The 27,033-nt window shown below is 44.6% G+C and overlaps 2 non-coding genes across 2 annotated transcripts; one reads left to right on the forward strand and one right to left on the reverse strand.

The window, feature by feature from the left end:
- Positions 1-3,411: 3,411 nt before the first annotated feature.
- Positions 3,412-3,483, forward strand: TRNAC-GCA (transfer RNA cysteine (anticodon GCA)). The gene has a single exon. It is a non-coding gene; the product is annotated as a tRNA-Cys (tRNA).
- Positions 3,484-15,858: 12,375 nt separating this feature from the next.
- Positions 15,859-15,930, reverse strand: TRNAC-GCA (transfer RNA cysteine (anticodon GCA)). The gene has a single exon. It is a non-coding gene; the product is annotated as a tRNA-Cys (tRNA).
- Positions 15,931-27,033: the final 11,103 nt, after the last annotated feature.

Genomic DNA, 27,033 nt, shown 5'->3' on the forward strand with positions numbered 1-27,033 from the left:
GGTGGGTCCTGATCCAATAGGACTGGTGTCCTTATAAGAGGAAGAGACACTAGTGAGGCACATGCACAGAGGAAGCAACCTGTGTGGACATAGTGAGAAGGTGGTCATCCATAAGCCGAGGAGAGGGATCTCAGAAGAAACCAACCCTGCTGACACCTAGATCTTGGACTTGCAGCCTTCAGAACTGTGTGAAAATCAACTTCTGTTGTTTAAGCCCCCGGTCCGTTGTACTTTGTGATGGCAGCCCGAGCAGACTAAGGCAGCTGGTAAATTGCTGGTGGCTGTGCAGAGGGTGGATGGCCTAGTGGGTGGGGAAATGAGCTGAGGCTGGCAGGCTGAGGCTGCAGGCATGGCCCCCAGACCTCCTGTCTCTGTGGATGCGGCACCAGGATCTGCACATGCTGCAGGTGCCCGAGGTGCCTCACCTCCGCCTGCTGCTGAGCTGGAGAACGTGCTCTGTCAGGATTGGCCTTTGTCGGCGCAGAAAGATTCTCTCAACCTGAGTTATGTACCAGGTACTGCGTTCGACGATGGGGCTTCAGAGGCAAATGTAACATAGTGGTTGTTCTCAAGCAGCTCAGTCTACTGGGGATACCTGTAAATAAACAAATTATCACACTAGTGCTAGAGCCAGTGGTCTGTAAAGTTAAGGTGCTAGAACTTGCAAGTATGCATCCTTTTTTATTTGCATTTTATTATAATTTACACAAACAGCTGGGTTTGGGAACTGTATCACTCCTAGTATCTTTATTGTGAATGTTTTAATACCTTTATTTTTTGTACGAAAAGATGTACGTGTTTATGTGGAGGATAGATGCCCAGTGGGAGGGGCTGGAGGTGAGGGAGAGCGTCACAGAAGTGGTGACACTTGGGCCACATTGTGTTTCTGTTCTTGTTACACTTTCTTTTTTAGATGGGTAATGAAATACTGAAATAAAGAATGCATTTGCATGGTTCAACATTCAAACAGTAGGAAAGGGTGTGCAGGAATATCCCATCTAACCTCTGCCCCCGCTTCCCCTCCCTGCAGGCATCTAATGTTGGCCGTATATCTTTCTAGAGGATTTTATGTGTATGGAAGCAAATATGTTTTCTCCCCTCCTTTGTTCCTCACTGACGGTGGCGCTGTATGGTGTGTACATACATTGTTCTGCAGCTTGCTGTTTTGTTTCTGCTTTGTCCATCTTTCCGTATCAGTGCATAAAGAGAAGAGCATCACCATTTTTTATGGCTGTCTTATTAGTATTCGACTCTAGGATGTTCCATGACTTATTTAACCAGTCCTCGGATGAGGGACAATTGGGTTGTTTCCAGCATTTTGGAATGACAAATAATGGTGCAGTGGCATAGCCTTGCACAAACATCATTCCACAAATATGTGCATATGTCTTTAAGTTTCTAGAAGTCTCGTTTCTGGGTCAGAGTTATGTGCTTTCGTCATTTCGAGAGTCAGGGCCAGATACCTGCCGCCAGTGTAATCAGTGGGTGCTTCTCGAGGACGCGTGCCCACCCCTGTTCTGGCGCATTCACGCCGCCCCAGCCAGGAGCAGTTGGTCAGCTCTAAGTAGACCTGGGAAGAGGAGGGAGCTGGAGCTGACGATGCCCCAAAGTGAGGGCATCAGAGACTCCGGACTCCCCAGTGAACGGTGTTTGCCCATGGCTATAATAATACCGGCAATAGCTACTTTTTATTAAGTATTTGCTATGTATCCGGCAGAGCTCTATAAAGACTCAAAAAGTCAGGAGTCAGCACATTTTATTCTGAAAAGGGCCAGAGAGTACATATTTTTAGTTTTATGGGCACTTGGTCCCTGTTGCAACCACTCAACTCTGCCCTAGTAGAGGAAAGCAGCTGCAGATGGGTGGGAGTGGCTGTGCTCTGATAAAACTTGATGGACTCTGAAATTTGCATTTCATATAATTTTCACATGTCACAATATATTATTATTATTAGAAATAACAGCTAATGTTTATTAAGCACTTACTCTGTACCCTTTCCACCCTCCAGCCCTTTGAAAATATCAAAACCATTCTACGCTCCTGGGGCTGTACCCTGGCCGCGGGCTATAGTTTGCTGACCCCTGCTCTAAAGGATCTCATTTAATCCACACAATTGTAGGGGCTTTTATAATCCCCACTTAACAGATGAGGAAACAGAGGCATAGAAAGGTCACAGATCTTGTCTGCCAAGTGGGCTATGATGTGAATAAGAGAGGACGTTCAGAACATGGGGACGGCATCAGGACTTGAACCCCAACTTCTGGACCTGCCGTCAGTGCTCTAAACTCCAGCCTCAACACATTGGTGGGTCTGACTATCCCTTCTCTCTCCCTGGAGTTACACCCAGGGCCCACGTGGCTCATCAGTCCCCGTGGGGGTCCTGCTGCCTACAGACTGTGCCATCTCCTCTCCAGGACCCCTCCCACCTCACCCAACGCCAGCCGTGTGCACCAGCCGTTCCTGAACCTTGTCAAGAGCTTCACCTGATTCCTTACTCCTTAGTTCCATTTTCACCCTGAATTCCTTCCCTACCTCCCCTGTTTCTTAAATAAGCCCCTCAGAGTGCACAACCCATTTCAAATGGGGAGCATGTCATGACCCCCGCCTCTGGTCAGGCTTCTCATGAATGCTCTCTCTCCCTCTGTGTTCCCATAGCATCCGGTTCTCACCACATTAGTATCACTTGTTGCCGTGTCAGGCATCTCCTTTAGGCTTGAGGCCAGGAACTGTGCGGTTGTTAGGGTCAGGCACACAGTAGCTACCTACGAAGTACTTGTTGGATAAACGAGTGAAAACCATCAAGGAATCTGAGGCTGTGGAGGGCTTCTGAGGACTCCGGGCAGCAGAAGCAATAGGCTGCCCTCCTGCTTAGTATGGTAGACTCGACCGGCGAGGCCCAGAGCTGCAGAGGTGGCCCCCTGGGGCCATGTCTTGGCTCCCCCTGACTTCTTTTGGGTGCTCACCCTCCCTCTCTGTACTATAGACGTGTATTCTGGGTGGGAGCAGATACATTCTTATGTGACATCACTCCTGAAATGGTTATACCACTTAAGTACCCTGTCCCCTGGTTGCAGTAGAGCCCAGCCAGGCCAGGCCTTCTCTAGGATTTTTCAGAGTTAAGCCCTTTTCTCTCTGGCAACCACGGTGTGGAGATGTGAGCCTAGAGGTGCTGGAGGTGGGGTCTCAGCTGCGTGGAGAGATTGGTTTGAGACATTAAAGCTGATTTGAGAAGGAAGCAAAGAAAAGGGAGAGTCCTGATAACTTTTGAATTTCTGGAGGTCAGTTCCTTCTCTGATCTAAATTGCTTAAAAATTTGTTTTATCAGTTGAAATTTAATCTCTGCCACTGACTGTCAGTGTTAATGCACCGTGATTCTGGACATGAAATGATATTAGCAGGACAGTTGTAACCGGGGGTATAGCTCAGGGGTAGAGCATTTGACTGCAGATCAAGAGGTCCCTGGTTCAAGTCCGGGTGCCCCCTTGTTTTCTTCACTCACATGACCAACCTTAGAGCTCATCTCTCAGGAGAGAGTATTTGGGGGAAAAGGTGAGAAATGGGGGATTAATAAAGAGCTGGAGAGATGGATGCTGGGTAAACAGACTCAACAGATATCGCTAGAGGGAGTGATCAGATTGAAACTTGAAACAACAAAACCTTGTCTGGCCCTGCACTCTTTGGGTTGGAGGAGAGACACTAGACTGTTGCCCGATGGCGTGATGAGCTGGGCTGAGCGTCGCTCCCTCTCCTAGTCCCCCAGCCCTTGCTGCCTTCTCTCTCCCTCCCTCTTGCTGTGCACAAGGGCGTTTACAAGACAATCATTTCTCTTTGTTGGTCTGCACATGCAGCTCAAGCCACAGAGGCCCCTTGGCCTTGGGTGCAGAGACTAACCCTGGCGGCCTGAAACCAGGACGATGACCACGTTGTCCCTTGGCAGATATATCTGCAGTGGGCACAGTTCTCTGGACCATGAGCTCCTTGGCGTCAAGATGAAGTCTTTTTCTTTGGCTGCACCGTGTGGCACGAGGGATCCTAGTTCCCCAACCAGGGATCGAACCCACGCCCCCTGCATTTGGAGTGCGGAAGTCCCACCCACTGGACCGCCAGGGAAGTCCCAAGATTGAGGTCTTAATCAGCCAGGGGTCCCCAGCACCTGGCACAGATGGGAACACAGTAGGGGCTCAGGAAATGTCTGTTGAAGGCATGAACTAGCCCTGGGCTCCTCCCCCACTCTCCCCTCCTGTGTGTCTGACCTCCACAGGCCCTTACACGTCCTCTCTCTTCTCCCTACGGCCCCCTGCCCCAACCTTCCCCAGGTGCAGATGTGAGAAGGAAGCCCTTGTTGAAGCAGCTCAGGGAGAGGGTGGGCACATGGAGACAGTCCTGTGTGTCAACACTAAGCTCTAAGGAATAAAAGCTTGTAGAAAAACATTTAACTTTTAAGGAGGTACCTGGAATTTTTTACCTGTGGTTCAGCCACCTGGCCTGAGTTCTGTCCTTTGTTCAGCCCTAAACTCAGAGGAACTCATTTCCCTCTTTGAGGAGGTAGGGACACTCAGCACAGCTGTTCATATAGGATTTACTTCCCTTTCTTTCATTCAACAAATATCTATTAAACACTATGTACTAGATTCAGGCTCAGGGCTGAGCATCATTAAGAAAAGTGAGGCAGGATCCCTGTTCTCAAGGGACACATAGACCAGTGGGTGGTGGGTGGCCCGCAGCTCAGCACTGTAGTGCAGAGAGTAGGCATGTGAGATGCACATCTTGTGGTCATCAGTGATGCTTCCACCTTTGGGGTCTTGACTTCAAGCACAGCATCTGACCATCACCTCTGTCTTCTGACCTTGTCAGGTCCTCTTTCCTGTTCCCGTTTGGCTTTTCATCACCCACCTCCCCCGCGTGTTCTCTCCTCCTGCCCACACAGCTTGGATTCCATGACCCAGCGCATCAACCACTCTCTTGCAAATCTCTTACCTGTTTGGCCCTCTCTCCCTGTATTGTACCCACCTGGCAAAATCACAACGCAGCTATTCGCTTATTCCGTGCCCACATCCGAGCAACCTAACATTACTGGGGAAAATCATACAACTGTGCTGACGAACTTCACCTGTGACCAAAATCTCAAGTCAGCATTGAACGTAGCTAGGCAGTCTTGTATACCTTTGCTTTCTCACTTTCTGAGACGGCTACTTCACCCCTTCTATGCTCTTTTTTTTTTTTAATTAATTAATTAATTTATTTATTTTTGGCTGTGTTGGGTCTTCGTTGCTGTGCGAGGGCTTTCTCTAGTTGCGGCGAGCGGGGGCCACTCTTCATCGCGGTGCGCGGGCCTCTCACTGTTGCGGCCTCTCTCGTTGCGGAGCACAAGCTCCGGACGCGCAGGCTCAGTAGTTGTGGCTCACGGGCCTAGTTGCTCCGCGGCATGTGTGATCTTCCCAGACCAGGGCTCGAACCCGTGTCCCCTGCATTGGCAGGCAGACTCCCAACCACTATGCCACCAGGGAAGCCATAAAAGTCAAAATATTTCTGTTTTATGGTATGACAGTGTAAAAATCGCCAGTGTTTCCTCAACCTAAAGCAGCACTAACAACATCCTTTGGACATTTTGTGCAACAAATGGGTTGAGGACCCTCGGCCGGTCCTCTCTCCTGCCTCTCCCGCCACTGGAGCAGTTCCTGTGATCGCTGCTCAGCGGCAGCACTCTTCACCCGGCTGAAAAGCCCTGGTTTCTTGCTTTCGTGGGTAACTGAAAAATTTGACTATGCTTAGTTACGGCTTCTTTCTTGGTAACGACAATGAACTAAAACAACGTGGAAGAGCTGTGCCTTCCCCATCCCCAGTGTCTCCGTGGGCGGGTCCCTCCCACAGACTGTCCTCAGCGTGTCTTCTCTCGGGGTCTTCCTTTCCACCCCACCACCCAAGGGCCTGTCCCTGCGAGCCCGGAGCGCAGGCCCTTGGCTACTTCAGCCCCTCAGGCCTGTTTCCTAGCACAGCTGTTCAAACAAGTCCACTTCCCAGGGGGGCCCGGAGTGGCAGCCGGTGTCACGGGGGTGGAGACTGCGGGCCGGGGGTCCGATATGAAGCAGGATCCGGCCGGTGAAATCCTGCCGGGTCTCTGCCAGGGAAGGTGCCCACCAGGCTGGGCCGACCTGGGCTCGCCTGGTGAGGGAGAGGGTCCATATAGGCAGGTGTTGTGCCCCAGGACACCTACCTGGTCAGGGACCAGTTCCAGCTCCATCATCTGTGCTGGGGGGCTGGTTGCCACCCTCTTCCCCCAAGGTAGCTGAAACTGAAAATGTCACCCCCTTGGGTCAATGAAAGGAGGCAGGTCACAGCGGCCTCGAGAGAAGAGGAGGGCCCAGTAAGTGTGCGGTCACTTCGGGTGCCAGGAAAACTGGCCACCAACCAGCCCTTGGGGACTAGGTCTCTTCTCAGTATTTCTGGACGAAATAGCTACTTCCCCAAAGTCCATGAGCCTCGTAGACGTTTCTGGAGACCGCTTCCGTGGGGAGAGGAAGGGTGGCTGGGGGAGTGGAAGCCTGCTTTAGCTTCTCCCTCAGTGGCCGGCAGGGGGCGCCCCGGCTCCGTTCCACACCCGCGCCCAGCCTTTCTCGTGAGAGGACAGCCTCCGCCCTGCCTGCCTCGCCCTTCCCGCTGCCCAAGCGGGGCTGCCCACCCTCGGCTACGGCTATGGCGCTTGCCGCCCGCCGCCTTCCATTCCCCGGGGGCTCACAAGCAAGTCATCATGGTGTTCCACCCCCTCCCCATATCAGTTTTCTCCTCGAGATGAAATTCGGAGCTGGTTCAACTTATTTCTCCACAATATTTGCAGGTTGAGTGGATGAAGGGGGTTGAATGAAGGAAGCGCGTGGAGAGGGGAGAAGGGGGGGGTCATCTGTGTCTCAGGGGGTGGTGTCCTGGCCAGGCTCTCGTCCCCGCTCCCCAGCCTGTGCAGGGCCCTCTCTGCTCCCCAGCGCCTTAGTGCAGGAGAGGAGGCGGGGACCACGGCCCTGTGAGGTGGGGAAAGCCAGTGATGGCCCACTGCAGGGCAGACGGAACTGGGGTGGCAGAGGTAGGCGGAGCCAGGGAAAATGGAAGGAGAAGGAAGGATGTGTCTGGCACATAGAAACTGCTCAGTAGGTGTTTGGAGGTGGGCGAGTGAGTGAGTGAGGGTAGTGCGAGCAGGCTGTCGCGGGGCAGGCCGCCTGCTCCCGGAGCTGGGCTGTAAGAGGCCAGAAACGGCAGTCAGGTGCCCAGATCAAGAGGTGCAGTTAACAGCAGAGGCAGGCTTGTGGCTGTAGCTCAGGGGTAGAGCATTTGACGGCAGATCAAGAGGTCCCTGGTTCAAATCTGGGTGCCCCCTTGCTAAGGTCACTTTTAACTGTGATAAGAAGTAAATATAAATAAATAAGAAATCAAATGGGAAGGAGGCAGTTGTCACCCACAGCCCTGGGGCACCCCATTACCATGTTCTAGTACACACGGTGTTCTTGAGGTTACCTGGGCAAACCTGTGTACCTCCTCGTGTCTACAGTTAGACAGCTGGGGTTTTAATTAATTGAAGTTATGGCTAGTCGTGCCGTGTGTCACAAGCCTTCCTCCAGTGACAGTCGTGGTGGCTGAGTCCTACTCATCAGCAGGAATCCAGACTTCCAAAGTGTCTCCTGGGTTGATGAGCACACTTTATATGTGACATCAGTCTCAAGCCTCACTGAGTTCCAGACACACCTGACCCACTTATTTATCTGTGATTTTGTTCCTGCCTTGGCTGGAAAACCTCTCCAGCTGCTGCTTCCAGCAAACTCCTTGCCCATCACCTCCAGAAGCCCCTCCTGACTTCGCAGGCGGGGTAGCTCCGACTCCCTGCTCCCAGAGCTCTCTGCTTGGGCTTCTGCCACCCTTTGGAAATCCTTTAGTTCATGGGCTCGTCTCCTATTTGGACTAAGACTCTGAAGAACAGGGACAATGTTTTGTTTGTCTCTGTGTCCTCAACATGGATGATAGGGCCTGGCACCTAACATGTTCCGTGAGTGTTTGTTGAGTGAATGAATGAACGAGTGAAACAGTGAGCACCTCCTTGAGGCCTCGGCGTGTGGAGGAGGCTCTCCCTGCGCTGAGTCTGAGGTTCACTAAAGACCCGGAACCAACGGCCTTTTCCTGATAACTCTGTGCCGGCTGAAGTAGAAGCGGCAGTATAGACTCAGATGACCAGGTGTAAAGGATGGTGCCATTACCACGACCTGAGCAAGAGGAGGCCTGGAGAGGGGAAGACGGGAGAGCGGACTACAGTGGAGAAGACCTGCCACTTCCTGGGACATGTGGAAGAATAGGCAGGGAGAAAGCAGCACCATGGGTGAAAAGGTGCTAATGAAAAGTGGGGGGCGCCCGGGGGAAGTATCCAACAAGTACTTCGTAGGTGGCTACTGTGTGCCCGACCCTAACAACCACACAGTTCCTGGCCTCAAGCCTAAAGTGGGGGGTATGGCTTAGGGGTAGAGCATTTGACTGCATTTCAAGAGGTCCCTGGTTCAAATCCACATGCCCCCTGCTTTGCTCACATTTTCAATGACTGAAGCAGGGGCTGTAATTTCAGGCCCTTCCTTCCACCTTTGAAATTTAAATTAATGTGCTATGTCTTGTTATAAAAATTAAGGGTCCAGACTAGGACCAGCTCCAAGTTTCCTCCCTTGACTGTCACACAGACAAGAGGTGCTGAGGTCACATTTCTCTGAAGAGGCTGATGACGTTAACCCAGCCCCCCCCCCACTCCCCCTGGGGACTCGTCCTTCATGGCTGGTGTGGAGACTTCAGTTTCGCATTTCCTCAGCCTTGCCGTGATCTCCAGAAAGAAGGCCATCTCTGTGCTCTTGCTGCTACCGCTCGAGAAGCATGGAGGGTGTATATACATCTTCCTTCCTAATTTCCAGAAGTGACTGTAAAGACTTGAAAACCACGTCAAAAGTAAAACCCCTTTCCCCCGCCTGGGAATTTCTCAGGGTGTTGCCTCTACCACAGATTCGGACCACTTGATTCTCCCTACTCCCTCCTTTCTCTCCTACCACTTTTTCTTTTTTGAACCTCAGTCGGTATTTCCTTAGTGAGAATGCCTAAAAGTAGACCCTACTTTATATAATAAGATCTATAAATCCAGATAAAATAGTTAAGAGATATAAATGGTAAAAAGAAACCTGCAAAAGAATCCCCACGTTCCTTAATGGACAAGGTGATTTGAAACACTCTTTCCTATGAAGACAAATTAAAAAGCTGGAAAACTATTAAAAGCATCTCATTAAAAGAATCAAAGAACTAACCTTAGACAGAAAATACTAGGGGGAGATTTGAGAAGGATGGGAAACAGAAAGTGAATGCTCCATACTACAGGCTGTTTTGGCCCTGAGTGTGTTTTTCAGTCCAAAAGAGGCAGCTGAGAGGCTAAGTGGAACTTTTGGAAGCCTCCCAGGACTAAGGGGATAAAAGTCAGAATTCTGGGCCCACCTGAATAGGGACACTTGTAAAACTATCTCTGGCTTTGGGCTGGAATCCTGAGGAGTAAGGGTGAACTGAAAGAAAACAGCCACTGCAAGAATTTGTGACTGGTCTTTGTGACATCCGAAAGGCCCAGAAAACTCAAGCCTTGATATTATGTTGAGGTCCTTTGACTGCTAGAGCTGCTCAGGTCCCTGGAAAAAGCAAATGAAGGAAGATATTATTATCCCCAGCCTCGAGTTAGTTCTACAAATAAAATTTTGAATACAGTGCTCAACACACAATCAAGGATAACTATGTGCATGGGGAAGCAAAATGCCATCAGTGAAAATCAACAGAAACAACAGATCATATAACTAAACACGGGGACTTTTTTATTAGAACTGTCAGAAACACACTGTAAAATGACAGTGCTTGCTGTGTTCAAGGAGAGAAAGGCCAAGCTTGAATATTTCAGTAGGAAACTGGAAAGCATAAAAAGTGACTAAGAAGATTTGAAAAGAGAACAACCTAGAAAAATTTTTTTGAGTTTTTAGAAATTTTGTATCTAAAAATCAATAACTAAAATTAAACACTCAATGAATATGTCTATGTTCTACCCAGTGAACAGATTCAGGTAAAGAGAAAATCAATGAATTGGAACATTGGGAAGAAAAACTATCCTTAATAAAGCATGGAGAGACAAAAGTATGACAAACACAGAATAGAGAGTAGTAAATACAGAGGCTACAATGAGGTGGTCTAATGTCCATTTAAATGGAGTCCTGGAAGAAATGAGTGAGAATGAAGTGGATGCAATATTTGAGGAGACAGCCATTGAGATTATTTCACAACTAATGAAAGACATCAGTTCTTACATTCAAGAACCCTAATGAATCTCAAACATAATAAGCAAGATGAAATCCATACCTAGAGTTACTGTAGTAAAATTGCAGAAAATCGGAGATAACAGGAAACTCTTAAAAATGTAATAAAAAAGAAGACATATTACTTTCAGTGGAGTGCCAGTTAAATTAACAACTGAGTACTCAAGAGCAACAATGAAAGCCAGAAGGCAGTGGAATTGTGTATACAGTTGGCCCTCAGTATCCATGGGTTCTGCATCTACAGATTTAACCAAGTGCAGAATTAAAATATCTGGAAAAAAATTCCAAATAGTTCCACACAGCAAAACTTGAATTTGCCTCACACTGACAACTATTTATGTAGCATTTACATTGTATTAGGTGTTATAAGTAATCTAGAGATGATTTAAAGTATATGGGAGGATATGCATATGTTACATGCAAATACTATGCCATTTTATATAAGGGACTTGAACATACATGGATTTTAGTATCTGGGGTGGGAGATCCTGGAACCAGTCCCCTGTGGATACTGAGGAACTGTACTGAAACACTGTAACTGTTAACATAAAATTCTGTACTCAGGTAAAATATCCTTCGTGAGTGAAGGTAAAATAAAAGACAATTTCAGACAAACCAAAACTGAAAAAATTCATCAACAACAGGCATGCACTAAAGGAAATTCGTAAGGGGATATTCTAAGCAGCTCAGAACCTATCTGGATGGAAAGATAGAGATGTAGGAAGGAAGAAAGAGGCAAAGAAATAGTGAGTACATGAATAAATCTAAGTGAACATTGACTGTATAAAACAGTAACAATAATGAGGCTAAAACAACATGTGGAATAATGTAAGATGGGAGGAAAGAAAGTGGAGTTAAAGTGTTCTAAGATGTTTGTATTACCTAAGAGGAGGGTATGCTATTGGTTAACCACAGACTTTGAGACTTTGAAAAATAACTATGCATATTGAGTTTCTAGCATAATCACTAAAATAGAACAAATAGCATTTATATTTTTCAAACTAATGGGGAAATAATGGCATTACAAAAATCTCAATCAAACAAAAAAAGGAAGAAGGAGAGAAAAACATAAATAAGCGACACATATTGAAGCACAAAATAAGGTGGTAGATTTGAATACAAAAAACATCAGCAATTACATTAAAAGTAAAGAAATTAAATGCCCCAGATTAAAAGACAATGATTATCACATTGAGTTAAAACAACCAACTATGTTTTATTTACAAAAGATACATCTAAAACTTAGGCATACAGAAAGATTGAAAGTAAAAGAATGAAAAAATATGACTTGTAGAACATTAACAAAAAGAAAGTGGGTGTATATTATTATCAGACAAAATAGACTTGAAGATCTGAGATATTATTAGAGATGAGAAGATCACGAATTTATGCTAAAAGGCTGAATTTACCAGGTAGATATAAGAATTCCTATTTTTTATGTTTCTAATAATATAGCTTCAAAGTACGTCAGGCAAAAACTTGACAGAATAACAAAGAGAACAAATCTAGAATTAGAGTGGGAAATTTTTACATACTTTTCTCACTAACTAATAGAATCAGACAAAAGCATCAAGAATAATTTAGAATTTTTTGTTTAGTTTCTTTTTCCCCTCAGCTTTATTGAAGTATAATTGACAAATAAAACTGTAATGTATTTGAAGTGTACAATGTGATGATATGATATAAATACATTGTGAAATGTTTACTGCGATCAAGTTAATTAACACAGCAATCACCTCACATAGTTACCTTTTCTCTTCAGGGACGGGTGAGAGTGTTTAAGATATACTATCATAGCAGCTTTCAAGTATACAATACAATATTATTAACTGTAGTTAGCATGCTGTGCAGCAGATTCTCAGAACTTCTTCATTATAACTGAAAGTTTGCATCCTTTGACCAATATCTCCCGTTTCTCCCTCCCTCCAGCCCCTGGCAACCACCATTCTACTCTCTCTGTTTCTATGAGTTTGACTTTTTTTTTTCCAGTTCCATCCATGTTGTCACAGATGGTAGGATTTTCTTCTTTCTGGCTGAATAGTATTCCATATATATATATATATATATATATATATATATATATATATATATATATACCACATTTTCTTTATCCACTCATCCATTGACAGATACTAAATCAGCATTTAAAGGAATACTTATAGCTTTGAGCAATATACTAGAAAAGAAGAATAAATATAAATAAATGAAGGATCCATCTCAAAAGTTAGGGGAAAAAAACTGGATAAAAGAACATTACGAGGGCTTCCCTGGTGGTGCACTCATTAAGAATCTGCCTGCCAGTGCAGGGGCCATGGGTTTGAGCCCTGGTCCAGGAAGATCCCACATGCTGCAGAGCAACTAAGCCCGTGCGCCACAACTACTGAGCCTGCGCTCTAGAGCCTGTGAGCCACAACTACTGAAGCCTGCGCACCTAGAGCCCATGCTCCAGAACAAGAGAAGTCACTGCAATGAGAAGCCCTCACACTGCAATGAAGAGTAGCCCCCCCTCACTGCAACTAGAGAAAGCCCACATGCAGCATCAAAGACCCAATGCAGCCAAAAATAAATAAATAAATAAATTTATTTTTTAAAAAAAGAACACTACGAGAAACAAAGGAAATACAAGGAAGAACAGAAATCAATGAAATGGAAAACAAACACACAACAGAGATGACTAACAAAGCCAAAAGTTGGCCTTTGAAAATCAAAATAAGTTTGATTAACTTTTGGTGAAAATGATAAGAAAAATAAGAAAGCAGACAAAAATAATCAAAAGCATGAATTAAAAAGAAAAGCTGCTTGGGAGATTGGGATTGACATATATACACTAATATGTATAAAATAGATAACTAATAAGAACCTGCTGTATAAAAAATAAAATTCAAAAAAAAAATAGCTGCATTGAGACTTTCCTGGTGGTCCAGTGGTTAAGATTCCACGCTTCCAATGCAAAGGGTGCAGGTTCAATCCCTGGTCGGGGAACTAAGGTCCCACATGCTGCATGGCGTGGCCAGAAAACTTTTTTTTTTAATTAAAAAATTAAAAGAAAATGAAAAGCTTCAGTCTTTAGACTTTAAAATAATAATCATAGAACATTACGAAAAATAATGTACAAAAATTTAAATCTATTTAACAAACCTGTACAAAGAACTTACCATGTGGCAGGCACTATTCTATATACTTTTAAAATACTAATTTATTTATCCTCACAACAACTCCACAAACTAGGTACTTATTTCGCTCATTTCTATTATCATGCCCATTTTATATATGGCAAAACTAAGGCTGAGAGAGTTAAGCAACTTTGCCAAGGTCACTCAGTTATGATCTAGAATCTGAATCCATGCATCATGTTTTAAGAGTCCAAGGACTTTACAACTTTGTTATGTGGAAATTTAGCAAGAACTTTAAAAACACTACAACTTACCAAAGCTGACACAAGAAGAAACAGAAAAGATGAATAGTCCTCTAGTTTTAAATAGTAATTTTATTAAAACAGTTATTTGAAAGTTTCCCCCCAAAATTCAGATAAGGTGCTTTCACTGGTGAGTTTTATCACATACTTAATGCAAAATAACTCTATTTTTGCATAAAAACCTTTCTAAGAATAGAAAAGATGTATACATTGTACAACTTCGTTTGTGAAGCTAGCACAACCTTGATACCAAAACCCAACAAGGATAGTATATAAAAATGTATAGGCCAATCTCACTCATAAATATAGGTACAAAAAATTAAATAAATTATTATATAACTGAATCCACAAATATATGAAACTGATAGCGCTTCATGACCAAGCTAGTTTTATATCTGGAATGCAAAGTGTGTTTAATTTTACAAAAAGCAATTAAGTGTAATTCACCATGTTAATAGACTAAAGGAGAAAAATTATATTATTATCTCAATAGCTGCAAAAAAGGGGGTGGTTTTGAAAACATTCTACATTGATCCATGATAAAAAAAATTTTTTTGCAAACTAGAAATAGAAGGAAAATTCCTTAATCTGATAAAGACCATTTACAAAAAGTGTAGCCCACAACATTTTTTAAAAAAATTAATTTATTTTATTTATTTATTTTTGGCTGCGTTGGGTCTTCCTTGCTGCATGCGCAGGCTTTCTCTAGTTGCAACCAGCGGGGGCTACTGTTTGTTGCAGTGTGTGGGCTTCTCATTGCGGTGGTTTCTCTTGTTGCGGAGCACAGGTTCTAGGCACGTGTGCTTCAGTAGTTATAGCACGCGGGCTCAGTAGTTGTGGCCCACGAGCTCTGGAGCGCAGGCTTAGTTGTCATGCACAGGCTTAGTTTCTTCGCAGCATGTGGGATCTTCCTGGACCAGGGCTCGAACCCATGTCCCCTAGCATTGGCAGGCGGATTCTTAACCACTGCGCCACCAGGGAAGTCCACACAGCATGTTCTTAATGGTGAAATGTTGAAAGCTTTTCATTTGAAATCAGAGTAAAACAAGATATCTACCATCAACACCTTTTTTCAACATGATCCTGGTGGTTCTAGCCATTACGATAAGGTAAGAAAAAGAGATAAAATAAGGATTGGAAAGAAGAAATAAAAATTTCAAATTTCTTAGATGACATGGTCATCTATGTAGGAAATCTAAAAGAATCAACAAATAAATTATTAGAATTAATGAGTGTTTAGCAAGACTATCAGCATATACCCTCCATTCCCATACCTCCTTTTTCTCAGCAAAACTACAACTTTTTAAATGATACACTAGAAATTTCTGCATGCAAATTTTAAAACTCTAAAGTTAATCAATATCTTCATCTTCTTTCCCAACTACATAAAGACATTTTAATTCTTATGAGCCCTTGCCTAAAATATTATTGTTAGCTAATATTTTAGTTCTATCTTTTTTTAAAAAAAAACCTTATAAATTAGACATTAACACTGTGTTATATGGACAACGACTTTTAGATCTACTTGCATATCTACCAATTTCTTTGTTCAACATTCCTTCTTGCATCTCAGACCTCCTATATGGAATCATTTTACTTTTCTCTAAAGTATATATTTTAGATTTTTCTTTAGTGAGCATCTGTTGGCCATAAACTCTCCGACAGCTTGTGTCTGTTCTCGAAGAATGGTTTGGCTGGGAGTAGAATTCTAAGTTGGCTGATATCTCCTCTCAACATATTGCTTGTGTTACTGCACTAGCTTCTGGCTTCCTTTGCAACTGTTGAGAAGTCAGCCAGCAGTTCAACTATTCTTCCTCTGTAGGTGATCTCAGATTCTCTCTGGCTACCTTCAAAGGACAAAGTCCTCATCCTCAGCCAGGAGATCAACGTACAAGCTGGATTGCATGGTAGACCAGGGGAGGGGAGAGTGGGAAGATCAGAGGAGTGGGACAGACACATCGTCCGAGCAGAGCTGCCTTGCTTGGGTCCAAAGGGTCTTCTCTTGACTCTTTACCTGCTGCAGAAGCCAGATTCAGCAAGCAGAGAGGAAATTGGAACTCCCTTACCACCTTTAGTGACTAAAAGGGTGGGGGGCACCCAGATTTGAACTGGGGACCACTTGATCTGCAGTCAAATGCTCTACCCCTGAGCTATACCCCCTGCCACGTCAGCAAGGTCCAATTAACACCATTCCATGTGCTGCCCCAGTTGCCCCTTCAGAATGGGTTGGCTGAGTTGCCAGACCTGCTTTACTGCTGACTCATCCCCCTGCCTTAGTAGAAGCAACGGGCTCTTTTCTCCCACAGCTCACAGCCTCTCTACTGTCAGTGCTGGAGGAGGTATAACCTGGGGAGCATTCCCTGAAAGCTGGAAGGGTCTATAGTGACATCTCCATTGTGGTTTTTGTGCTGAGCACCTGAGACTCAAAGTCCCCACTGGCCTGGCCAAGCATGCAACACCTCGAAGATAGGACACACATGGACCGGATATGGGTCAGAGCATACAATGCCACACCCTAGGACGCAGGCTGGCCTCTCTCCCGTTGCCCCAGATCTCCATGTAGTCAACCCTTTCACTGTTGGGTGAGATGAACCGTCTGAAGAAATGATTGTCTCTAGGCTCCCAGTTCGCCTTTCTGTGCTCTGCTCTGTGCTGCTGGGTCTGGGACTCTGTAAACCTCTCTGGTCCTTTGCCAGGTGGCTTCCTGGTTGGTCCTGCCAGCAGGGCTCTGGGGGGACACTGTTGGGCAGGGGCAGGAAGGAGCACTGTCCTTCCTGCCTACTGGGTTCCTGTCCGTGTCCCCAACCGTGACAGTCCATCCCAGGGGATTGCCGCCTGCAGTTTGGTGCTCATAGGGCCCGCTTTGTCATGTCACCTCAGGGACACTAGCGCACCGCTTTAGGGGTTGGGGTCCCGGATCCACAGAGACCCACCCCAGGTTTGTAAGGTTGAGTAAGTTCATCCTCCTCCAGCTGTGTCCATAGCCCGGGAGTCACAGTGGTTTCTTGCAGGTACTCCCTCCATGATACTTAATCTTCCCTTTCACCCTTTCAGTCCTGTGATTTCCAATTGTTATGGGTTAAATTGTGTCCCCACCCCCCAAAAAAAGATGTGTTGAATCCTGGCCCCCAGTACCTCAGAATGTGACCTTACTTGGAGAGGGGCATCAAAGATATAATTAGTTAAGATGAGATCACAATGGAGTCAGGTGGACCCTTAATCCAATATGATGGAGTCCTTATAAGAAGAGGAGAGACACACAGGGAGAATGCAGCCATGTGAACTTGGAGGCAGAGATTGGAGTGATGCATCTACAAGCCAAGGAATGCTGAGGATTGCCAGCAACCACCAGAAGCTAGGGAGAGGCCAGGAAGGACCCTCCCCAAGAGCCTTCAGAGGGAGCCTGGCCCTGCCCATACCTGGATTTCAGACTTCTAGCCTCCAGAACTGTGAGACAATATATGTCTGTTGCTTTAAGCCATCTATTTTGTGGCACATTATCACAGCAGCCCTGAGAAACTGACACACAGATTAACAATTATTTATATTAAGGGCTTTCTGTTAAAACGACCAGTGCAATTTTTGTCTCTGGACTGGACCCTGAATAATGCAGAAATTGGTACCATTGGGATCCCAGGAAACAGACCCTCAAAGAGGGTACTGGGGATGCATTTGGTCTTGTTCTTCATCGTCAAGGCAGGGCCGAGTGTCTGACAGGACCCTGAATCATAAGGGGTGGCCATCTAAGGTGCTGTAAGCTCCAGCCAGGCTCTCCTTTTGAGGGTGGTCTCTATGAGGTGCAATATTGTCAATTTAGCTCAAGGAGGAAAAGGGAACTTTCAAAGGGGGCACCCAGCCTTGAACCAGGGACCTCTTGAGCTACAGTCAGATGCTCTACTACTGAGCTATACCCCCAGCTGGCAGAGGAAACCTGTAATTAACAAGCTTTACACTTCCACTGACACACAGCCTGCCCGTTCTGACTCAGCAGAGAGCTCAATTGTACCTGTACCCCTTTATGCCATAAATATCCTCCTTTTCCAAAAAACACCATCATTTCTTGGCACCAGCTTGGAAGGTCACTGAAGGTTCTGTTTGGGGCAACAAAGTCTGTACCTGGCTTGATATACAGGCAGAAGATGAAGCTCAGAGACTCATCGGCAGCTTTTCAGTTGAGCCCACTTTCAAATAACCTATAAAGTGGGATGGAGATAAGCATCTCTCCCAGCTCACATCCCAATTCCCTGTCTGTTTAAGGCACTTGAACTTTCACATTGTTACTTTAGCCTTCTGCCTCACGTGTATCCTTCCCCACACTGCTCACTTCTTCCTGTCTTTCCTTTAGCCATCCCCTGCCATCCGCGACGACATCAATTCTCTAAATTTTTTGTTTCTTTGGATTTCTCTCTCATCGCCCAATCCCTGTCTTTTGTGTCATTCCCCAAAGTGGTCCAGAGGCTTGGTTGATTCTAGGGCAGGTGTCGGGTTGATGGCAGAAGGGCTCGGCATTAGTTAGATGTTGGTGCATAACAACATACCCCCAAACTCAGCAGCTTAGAACAGTAAGTCTCATATCGTGCAGTTCCAGAGATTCTGGAATCTGGGGGTGGCTTAACTGGGTGGCTCTGGTTCAGGATCTCTCATGAGGTTGTGGGTAAGATGTCAGTGGGGGCTGCATCATCTGAAGGTTTCACTGGGGTGGGAGGAGCCCCTCCAAGCTGGCTCACTCACACAGATGTTGGCAGGAGGCCTCTATCCCCTGCTTGATGTATCCTCATGACATGGCAACTGGCTTCCCCCAGTGTCAATCTCATCCCAAAGCACCCTCACAGACCCACCCAGAGTATTGTTTGACCAAGTATCTGGGCACCCCATGGCCCAGTCGAGTTGACACACAAAATTAACCACCACATATATAAGCATATAATTAGTTTTGTAAGATCTTACCAAACTGTTTTGCAGAGTGGTTGTACCATTTTACATTCCTAGCTGCAATATACAAGTGATCCATTTTTCCTGTATCCTCACCAGCGTCTGGTGTTATCACCTTTTTCATTTCAGTTGTGCTGATAGGTGTGTAGTGACATTCTGTTGTGGTTTTAATGTGCATTTCCCTAATGGTTAATGATGCTGACATCTTTTCAAGTGCTTATCTACCAACTGTATATCCTTTTCTGTGAAATGTCTGTTCATACTTTGTGCCCATTTTCTAACTGGTTTTTTTGGTTGAATTTTGACAAGTTTATGTATTTTAGATACAAGTCCCATTTTTAATACTTTCACATTCAGTAACAGTATTTAGTATTGTTCTGTGTATCTTTTAAAAACCCAGACGGCATAATGCAAATGTATAATTTTGCATCTTAAATTCTTCTGCACATGACATCGTATTTTTAACAGTTATCTATGTTGCTCTTATATCTGGCACATTGAACTTGTGGGACCCAAGAGATGATAATCAAAGCAACTTCATTTTTGCCTTTCACTGTCCCTTTAAATTTTCTCAGTGAGATGTTTCTCTTGCCCAAGTGACTTTAATAATAAGACTTAGGTAACAGTCTGAATTTGTAATTAAAATGTCCAGTCTCATGTAATAATCAATACTCTGAAATTGACTTCACTTTTTTTGGGGGGGGGCCACACCATACCGAACCTTAGTTCCCCGACCAGGGATTGGACCTAGGCCTTCAGCAGTGAAAGCGCAGAGCCCTAACCACTGGACCACCAGGGAAGTCCTGTGAAATCGACTTCAACTTCTCTCCACCCCTAGAAGTTGGAGAGTTGGAACATGGTCCTTCCTTTCTCTCCTCCACGGGCATTCATTCCCAGCACTTAGGGTGGGGAGGAGGAAGGGAGGGAGGAGAGGATGAGGAAAATAAGAAAGCGCCTCCTTGATCAGTACTGTCATGAGGTAGGTTTGCTTTCCCTGGGCCTGGCAAGTGCTGGAAATTACTCCTCAGGCATTTCCTCGGGTTTCCTCCGAGGTCTCCATCAGGAGCATTCGACTGCTCCCATGACCTGGCAAAGCATTTTTCTCCTGGCTTTCCGGGATCTGTGTCACACAGACTCTCTCTGTTGGGGTTCACGACCCATCCTCTTGCACAGAGTTTGATTTGCTCCAGAATGGCTGTGTGGCCTGCGGGAAATACTCATGTGCCCTTTGTTCCCACCCACTCTGGCAGCACAGGCCAATTCCAAAGAGCAGCCGGCTCCTCTCCACCTGCAGAGCTTTGTGCTGGACACAGCTCACTGCAAACCCCAACCCCAGGGCACGTGGACCAGGGCCTTCGGTGGACTGCGTGAAACCCCTTTGCTAGACTTAAGAGTGATGCTCACAGCACATCTCTCCAGAAAAGTATTCCTCACCCATACTCTGATCTCCAACAACCTGACCCTCTTATACCCTCGAGGTGGGTGACTCATCTGGTTATCAGACCTGACTTTCAAATTTCACTCCTGCCTTTGGTACCTGATACCTATTTTATCTTGGACACTCAGCTAAAACTTCCTTTTAATTGCTTTATTTTATACATGATAAGACTCCAGGAAGTTTTATTTATCTATTCCACTATTAATGGACATGCTAAGAATGTTTCCTGTTTTTTGCAAATTAACAGCGGTGCTGCGATGAGCATCTCCTGATGCATTTATGCTAGGATTTCTCAGGGGAATATACCCAGAAATGAAATATCTGGATTGTATGCACACTTTTAATTTTAAAATTACGGTTTTAAATAATTTTAATATTTATTTTACTATTTTGATTGCCAAGATTTTCTCCACAGTGAGTGTACCAATTATACTCTCATTGTTAGCAAATGAAAATAATATTTCCTCCCTCACCAACTTTCGATCTAGTTAAACCTCAACTTGACTTTTGACAGGGGGGTGAAAATGGTGCCTCTATTATTTTAATTAATTTTCATGTATTTGATTTCTAGCAAAGCTGAGCATCTCTTCATATGTTTATTTGTCATAAAAAGAACCTCTTCTGTAAATTGCTTTTTCTGTCTTTGTCCATTTTTTCTGTTGGGTTAACTTTTTTTTTTCTTCTGATTGCTCTATAGGAATTCTTATGTTTTTTTTTTTTTTTAATTATTTAATTATTTATTTATTTTTGGCTGCATTGGGTCTTCGTTGCTGCGCACGGGCTTTCTCTAGTTGTGGCCTTCATTGGGGCGCACGGGCTTCTCAATGCGGTGGCTTCTCTTGTTGCGGAGCACCGGCTCTAGGCGCGCAGGCTTCAGTAGTTGTGGCACACGGGCTTAGCTGCTCCGCGGCATGTGGGATCTTCTTGGACCAGGGCTTGAACCCGTGTCCCCTGCATTGGCAGGCGGATTCTTAACCACTGCACCACCAGGGAAGTCCCCTTATATTTTTAAATAATTAAAATGTTTAATTGTGGTAAAAAACACATAACATAAAATTTACCATCTTAGCCATTTTTAAGTGGACAGTTCAATAGTGTTAAGTATATTCACGATGTTTTGCAACAAATCTCCAGAAACTTTTCATCTTGCTTATATTCTGGTGCAAATCTGTTCTCCACCATATGTGTTGCAGAATTCCTTGCTAAGGAATCTTTGTCATATAAAACTTTAAATTTTGATACAATCAAATTTATCTTTTACAGTTTGTGATTCTGGAGTTGTGTTTAAGAAAGCCTTCCCTGAGTTATACATATTTTATAAACAATGTTTGTGCCCCCACCCAAATTCATACATTGAAACCTAATCCCCAATGTCATGATATTTGGAGGTGGGGCCTTTGGGGGGTGATCAGGTCATGAGGGTGGAGCCTTCATGAATGGGATTAGTGCCCTGGGTGCTAATTTCTGGGTCTATGGTATTTGGTTATAGCACCCCAATGGACTAAGACAATTTTATTTTGTATATTCTTCTAAAAGTTTGAGTTTATATTTAGGTCTTTAATCCATCTGGAATTTGTTTTTAATGCAGTGAAGTAGGGATCTTACGTGATTTTTTTAGGAGCCAGTTATCCCAGCATCATTTATTATATAGTCCACCCTTTCCACATTGGTAACATTATCTAGGTCTTATATTCTGAGGTCATGCTTCATCCAGAGCAACACTGTCCAATATAAATATAATGCAAGCCCCAAATGTAATTATATATTTTCTAGTAGCCACATTAAAAAGCAAAAATAATTATTAAAGTTAATTTTAAAGATCTATTTATTTAACCGAAAGTATCTAAAATATTATCACTGCAACATGTAAATAACACACAAAATTAATAATGAAATTATTTGCATTCTTATTTTTGGTGCTAAGTATTCAAAAATCTGCTGTGATTGCAAAGGATGCTTTCATGTTTTCTGACTGTGCAGAGCATTTCAAATGCCCTTGTTGTGTATGGGGAATTTCTTTCCTTGCAAGGCCCTCAAAAGAGAAGTTAGAAAACTCTGTTCTCCAGGATCCTTTGAGTTTCTGGAATAGGTCCAGGCTCCGATAATGAGAGGTACTCGTGTAAGGTTTGAAGAGAGAAGAGGGAGGTATAGAGTCCGTTTTGCTCGCAAGGATGGTGTCATTGTCCAGTTGTCCAGTGTTCAGGGCTTGTTTGGTACAGATGTAGTGCACGTGCTGGTTTCTGGGAAGGAAACTGGTACCTCCAGCTGGGCAGCACCAATGCAGTGGTGGTGGTTTTTCATCAGGCCAGTTCTGCAGCTTAGCTTGGGGCATTGTTCCTGGAAGGCTAGTCTGCAGACTCTTTTTCCAGCACTCCTACCTAGTGAGATACATATATATATATATATATTTTTTGAGATACATATTATTTATTTTTTAATTTTTTTGTGGTACGCAGGCCTCTCACTGCTGTGGCCTCTCTCGTTGCGGAGCACAGGCTCTGGACGCGCAGGCTCAGCGGCCATGGCTCACGGGCCCAGCCACTCCGTGGCATGTGGGATCTTCCCAGACCGGGGCACGAACCCATGTCCCCTGCATCGGCAGGCAGATTCTCAACCACTGCGCCACCAGGGAAGCCCCTGAGATATATATTTTTAATAAATGTTTACAGCTTAGTCTACCTTCTGTGGCAGGCACCCAAGGGCCCTGATGACCACAGTAGACTAAAACCTAAAGTTCTTTACTGCTCCAGCCCAAGGATGCTGAGAAACATATCTCCAAGGGCATGAATTCAAGCAGTGAGTTTCCAACTATCTTTTGTCAAAGACTAGCTTTATTTTTAGTTTCTTAAAAAGCTGTCACAGGGCCTCCCTGGTGGCGCAGTGGTTGAGAGTCCGCCTGCCGATGCAGGGGATACGGGTTCGTGCCCCGATCTGGGAGGATCCCATATGCCGCGGAGCGGCTGGGCCCGTGAGCCATGGCCGCTGGGCCTGCGCATCCGGAGCCTGTGCTCCGCAACGGGAGAGGCCACAACAGTGAGAGGCCCGCATACCGCAAAAAGAAAAAAAAAAAAAAAAAAAAAAAAAAGCTGTCACAGCTCAATACTAGTACATCAGACTTGCGGACTTTGAGACCCACTACAGCCAGAGTTGGCCAGTGTCAGATTGTAGAATTTCTAAGCATCGACAAAGAGGTCTTGGGCTGGTTCCTGGACCACACTTTGAGCAGCACCAGTCTAAGGGCCATGGTGACCACGAATTCCTCTGAAATCTAGGGATGACTTTATCACTCTGCTAAGTTAGTTATGCAAGACCTCTGTAGAACTGCCTTTTCCAGCTGCTAGAAGAATCATACTCCACCAGTTAGGAACTGCATTCAGCTGCTGATAACCAATTAGAAATGAGAGTGGCTATTGTGCTCCTCAGTACAGACTCATTCACCATAGTACCATGCATTTCTTTTTTTTAATTTATTTTTTAATTTTATTGAAGCATAGTTGATTTGCAGTGTTGTGCTAATTTCTGCTGTACAGAAAAATGACTCGGTTATACATATATATATTCTTTTCCATTATGGTTTATCAGAGGATATTGAATATAGTTCCCTGTGCTATGCAGTAAGATCTCATTGTTTATCCATCCTGTATGTAATAGTTTGCATCTGCTAATCCCAAACTCTCAATCATTCCCTACCTCCCTCCCCCCACCCCCGGGCAACCACAGGTCTGTTCTCTATGTTGTGAGTCTGTCCTGTTTCATAGATATGTTCATTTGTGTCATATTTTAGATTCCACATATAAGTGATATCATATGGTATTTGTCTTTCTCTTTCGAACTTACTTTGCTTAGTATGATAATCTCTAGGTCCATCCATGTTGCTGCAAATGGCATTATTTCATTCTTTTTAATGGCTGAGTAATATTCCATAATATATATACATACATATACATATATATATATATATGTATATATATATATACTACATCTTCTTTATCCATTCACCTGTCGATGGACATTTAAGTTGTTTCCATGCCTTGGCTGTTGTGAACAGTGCTGCTATGAACATAGGGGTGCATGTATCTTTTCAAATTATAGTTTTGTCTGGGTATATGCCCAGGAGTGGGATTGCTGGATCAAATGGCAACTCTATTTTTAGTTTTTTGAGAAAAGGCCATAGTGTTTTCCATAGTGGCTGCACCAATTAACATTCCCACCAACAGTGTAGAGGGTTCCCTTTTCCCCACACCCTCTCAGCATTCATTATTTGTAGACTTTTTAATGATGGTGTGAGGTGGTACCTCATTGCAGTGCTGATTTGCATTTCTCTAATAATTGGCAAGGATGAGCATCTTTCTGTGTGCCTATTGGCCATCTGTATATTTTCTTTGGAGAAATGTCTATTTAGGTCTTCTGCTTATTTTTCGATTGGACTGGGTTTTTTAAAAAAAATTGAATTGTATGAGCTGTTTGTATATTTTGGGAATTAAGCCCTTGTTGGTTGCATCACTTGCAAATATTTTCTCCCAGTCTATATGTTGTCTTGTACCATGCATTTCTGATGTGAAAGAAAGGAAGTTCTTGGGGGAACTTCCAGGCAAGGAAGAATCCAAATGCACACGGTCCCCTGGGCTCTCTTTAACCTGCAGAGAGGTGGGCTTGAACCAGGCAGAGCTGGGTGCACCATGGAACTTGCATCCGTAGACTTTTCTCCTGCACTGCTTTACCTTGTTACAGGGGAGGTGAGAGGACCTCCCACTGACTGTAACAATGGGAGGTTCCTGGTGTAGGAAATGGCCTTGTTAGAGGAGCCTTTTTTAAATGAGTAACTAGGATTTACTGAGCGAGTGCTTGAAAAGTTGTTGATGGGGAAAGGGCATGAGTCTCAGAATCATCTGGATTTGTGTCTTCTCTGAGGTATAAACAAGCTAGAAATGTCTATCTTTCTTTTGAAAAAGAGTATGTGGAGGTGAGCAGACCAGGGCTGGCATGGTCACTCCAGAGTGTCTTTAGGGACACAGGCTCTTTTTATCTCTCTGATCAGCCTTCCCTTAAATGTGGGTCCCATTCTCAAGGTTGACTCATGGTCCAAGTTGGCAGCTGGCACTCCAGCTATCACATCTATGCTCCAAGTAGGAAGCATGAATTAGGGGACATGCCATGTTTGTCCTTCTTTTAAGTTTTCCCAGAACTTTTGTCTGATGACTGCTTCTTATCACTCATTTACCTCCCCTAGCCAACGAGAAGTCAGGAAATGTGGTCTTTTAGTTGGGAACATAAATGCTCAGTATAAAATCAGAGTTCTATTACTAAGCAAGAGGGAAGAATGTATTTTGGGTAGTTAACTAGTGAGCTCTGCCCCCTACACACACACACACACACACACACACACACACACACACATATTTATGCACATATGTGTGTGGAGCACAGTTTATGCTTACTTTTGTAAAGGAGATAAAATATGGACAATATCTAGGGTCTGTATGTTACATAATTCCAGGGACAATGTGATTGGTGGAGTTGTGTAATATACAACCTCTGTGACTGTACTTGGCTGCCCTGGCAATAACCATCATCTTCCCAACCTTCCATCTATAAAGACCTATCATATGATAAAACCTGCTGTTTTTCAGAGCTAGTACAATATTTTGCTCAGTTGATGAATTGGTGTGTTTTCACTTCTGTTTGATTACCAGGAAACTCAGAGATAAGTTTTGTATTCAGCAGCAGTAGCTTCTCCTAACCTGGGCTCTCGGGAATAATAAATTTACATCCTCTCTCAAATGTTCAGTTCTTGCCTTATTTTTTCCCTTGAATTTTTAAAATTGTGGTGAAATACACATAGCATAAAATTTATCATCTGGGCTTCCCTGGTGGCACAGTGGTTGAGAGTCCGCCTGCGATGCAGGGGACACGGGTTCGTGCCCCAGTCCGGGAAGATCCCACATGCCGCGGAGCGGCTGGGCCCGTGAGCCATGGCCGCTGAGCCTGCGTGTCCGGAGCCTGTGCTCCGCAACGGGAGAGGCCACAACAGTGAGAGGCCCGCGTACCGCAAAACAAACAAACAAACAAAAAAACCCCACAACAACTTATCATCTTACCCATGTTTAAGTATACGGTTCAGTGGTATTAAGCACATTCATAATGTTGTACAACGGTCACCACTATCCATCTCCAGAACTTTTTCATTTGCCAAACTGAAACTCTGTCCCCACTAATCAATAACTCCCCATTCCCCCCTCCACCAGCCCCTGGTACCCACCAGCCTTCTTTCTGTCTCTATGATTTTGACTACCTCATGTAAGTCAGCCCTTGCCTTTTTTTAAAAAAAATAATAAATTTATTTTATTTTTATTTATTTTTGGCTGCGTTGGGTCTTTGTTGCTGCATGCAGGCTCTCTCCAGTTGCGGGCTCTAGGCGCATGGGCTTCAGTAGTTACGGCTCACAGGCTCTAGAGTGCAGGCTCAGTAGTTGTGGCGCACAGGCTTAGTTGCTCCACGGCATGTGGGATTTTCCCGGACTGGGGCTCGAACCCATGTCCCCTGCTTTGGCAGGCAGATTCTGAACCTCTGTGCTACAAGGGAAGCCCTGCCCTTACCTTTTAATACTTGCTCTATTGGTGGACTTTTATTGCATCTTTTACTGCAAGGTGCCTCAGATCCTATTTTTTTGAAGCTAGCTTGGTATAAACAAATAAAATCAGGATGGTAATAATTAGGCACAAGGGAAACACACAGAAAGCTTAGGGCAGACTTCCTCTGCCCCTCCAGGAAATGAGTATGGCTGAGGAGGTGAAAATGTAGCTCATGAGAAATGTCACAGGAGGAATACTGAAGTCTTTCTCCCTTATTGGAAATTTAGATTCCATGAGGCTGGGCCTCCACAGAAGAAGGAG

Source organism: Mesoplodon densirostris, chromosome 9 (assembly GCF_025265405.1).
Source record: "Mesoplodon densirostris isolate mMesDen1 chromosome 9, mMesDen1 primary haplotype, whole genome shotgun sequence".
Taxonomy (NCBI): domain Eukaryota; kingdom Metazoa; phylum Chordata; class Mammalia; order Artiodactyla; family Ziphiidae; genus Mesoplodon; species Mesoplodon densirostris.